Here is a 2,889-nt window from a genome sequence, read left to right as displayed (position 1 = left end):
AAATTGCATTCATGTTTATTTTTCTGCACTTTATAAAAATCCCAAAATATTATTTTTATAGTCTTGATTGGTTAAGTAAAAGCACCACAGTTTAGTGCCGTGAGTCTCTTGCGAAAACGATACTTGGACTTACCATTTTATTATTACTTGAACGATTTGGTACGCTTGCCAATTTGTCAACACTTATTTGGCTAGAGAGGCTCAAGAACAAAATTGCCTTTATACTTTCAAACATGCATATCAATCAAGAATTATCAAAAAGAGTCAAGCCAAGGCACATGTGCAAGAAATCAAGAAGCATATCACACACAAGAAAGAACATCAAGTGGCTCAAATTCTCACACAGGGTATTTCTGTCATAATCAATCATCCTCTCAAACATCATAATTATCTTCCCAAGTAGAGAAAAGCAAGGAATTCAAGCCATAAGTATCAATCAAGTGAAGGACTCATCTACAACCTAAAACAAAGTCTAGAAATCAAGAGAAACATGCAAAACTGTACATAGAGGCAAGCTCAAAACAGAACAAAAACAACCTAAAACTAAAAAACCTAAACAAAAAAAGCCTAAAGAAAGAAAAAGTTAAACAAAGAAAAATGAAAGTCTCCCCCAATAGACCACACTTAAACTACACAGTGTCCTTAGTGTGTAGCAATCATGAGATCAACAATCAGTACAATCAACAGATGTGAACAAAGTGCAATAAAAGTGAGAACGGAAGGAGAAAAGAAAACTCCCCTGAGTCAGGGTGGAAGATGCCAAATCAGATCTTGTAGAGAAAATTTTTCCACCATTGGATCTAGGAAGGACCTATTTTTTAGGAATTGCTTCATCCGTCAAATTTGATAGAGTAGGGAAATGTCTTCCACGGCTAGATCTAAGAAGGAATGATTGTTGTGAGCGGGTGATAACTCCTCAATTTTGCATCTTCCTTTGTGTCTAGAAGTCCTTGTTAGTGTATTTTTGTTTCTAATTTTCTAGAGTTAGGTTAGTTTTAGGTTTTTCTTTTAAATCTTAGGTTTTGTAAAATTTTAGTTAAAAATAGGTTTTTAAGAGTATTTTTTAGTCTTTGTTAATAAATAGGAAATTAAGATTTTTCTGAAAATATTTGAATAAAAATTCTTTTCTTTCATTTGATTTTTTTAAAAAATGTTTAGATTGATTTTCTTTCTTTGATGCAGATTTGGTTTATTGGAAAAAGCTTTGGGCTGCACTTGATCAATTGGCTGGTTTCTGGAAGTAATTGAAGAAATTGGGCCGCGAAGTTTGTATTGGGCCACACTTGAAATTGAGCCATTGATAAATTCTGTTGCTGGAATTTATAATACTGTCTAGAAGACTGAAATGATGTTGCTGCCACGTGCTGAAAGGAGCATTACTGGTGCGCTTAGAAATTGGGCCACTGATGGGTTGAAGCCCACAGAATCAAAACGTTGCACATTTTTCTGATTTACACCGCATTGTTGCTGCCATTGCTACTGATTGATTAAAATTTGGGTGTTGTTTTAATGGGCTGCACTGTTGGCCTATAGATTTAATGAAGTTATGCGTATTGGGCTGGACCAACTAAGTGGAACGACAGCGTTCTGCACTGCTGCTGCCACGTTACCAATTGGGCTGGACTTTATCTGATTTAGTGAGACAACGTCGTCTAGTGCACTGCTGCAGTTTTGGGGGTCTCAACTTTGTAACTCATTTGGCAGAAAGAGATGCTCGAAGATTCACTTGAGAGGAAGCACCTAAAGCTAGGGCAGAGCGAGAGCTGAAAAGAAGGAGATCCACTGGTGCGGTTCTCTGGCCGGAGAAGAAGACCTGACCGGCGGGAAAATGAAGAGCTGATCGAAGGGCTGGTAACGCAAGCTTGAAGCAAATGAACAGTGGCCATTGGATCAAGAGAAGGAAGCGTTGAAGAGAAGGTTCCTCTTTTATATTTTTTTCTTTCTTTTTCTTTCTTTGTTTTCAACCCTATAAAAAGGGTGTTTCTGCCATGTAAATAGACACACTTACACAGACCGAGACACTGTTTTTACTCTCTGCAATTTTCTTTCATTTCGTTCTAGATTAGGGTTTTACTCTTTCATAGAGTAGGGATTTTGTTACTGGATTTCACGGAGGAATTCACAAGAGTGACAGAAGTGAGTTTTCTCTGCGGATTCTGGTATGTTTGTAATATGGTTTTCTTTTCGATTCTAATAAATCGTTGATGTGCTTTCAGTTTCTTGTTTCAGTTTCTATGCTCGTGCTTTTCCATTCTGTTCTTATTCAGTTTTCGATTTTTGTAATTGATTTCTTTAGAAATTGAATTAGACTCTGTGATCTCTGCATTCTATAATTCCTTTTGGAATTAAATGCCTCTGTAATGAGCATTATTCGTCGAGATGTCTTCTCGAGTCAGAGAAGAGTCCATTAAAGATTCATCAGTGTTATATTTTTGTTTCTTGTGTTTTGTGCACTGATTGATTAATTGAGTGAGAATTTCCACTATAAGTTTTGAAATATGAACTAAAAAAGACCCCATAGAGGGCTTAACTTTCTCGGAATGTCTTTCTGAAGAGGAATTGAGACTCTTTCATTCAATTTATTGCACATTTGTCCCTGTTCTTTGATTTTGTTTTTGATTTTGCCTAATATCTTCAGTTTGTTTCTTTATTTTTAATATTTCTCTTGAATTAATGTTGAATAGTCTTAGGTCTGATTGTGATTTTTACTTTACTTTCCATTTAGTTCTATTCTGTGATGATCTAGTCTTTGCATTTACATTTACATTTCTAGAATAGGCATACAATTAGGAGAATCATTTGTTCATTGTTTTCATATATTGAGCACTAGATTTCTTTAATTTGCATATCCAGATTCATTTTAATTGCATAGATTTTGTTACTGCTTCT

The sequence above is a fragment of the Vigna radiata genome, chromosome 7 (genome assembly GCF_000741045.1).
Source record: "Vigna radiata var. radiata cultivar VC1973A chromosome 7, Vradiata_ver6, whole genome shotgun sequence".
Taxonomy (NCBI): Eukaryota; Viridiplantae; Streptophyta; class Magnoliopsida; order Fabales; family Fabaceae; genus Vigna; species Vigna radiata.
This window is presented reverse-complemented; position numbering follows the sequence as displayed.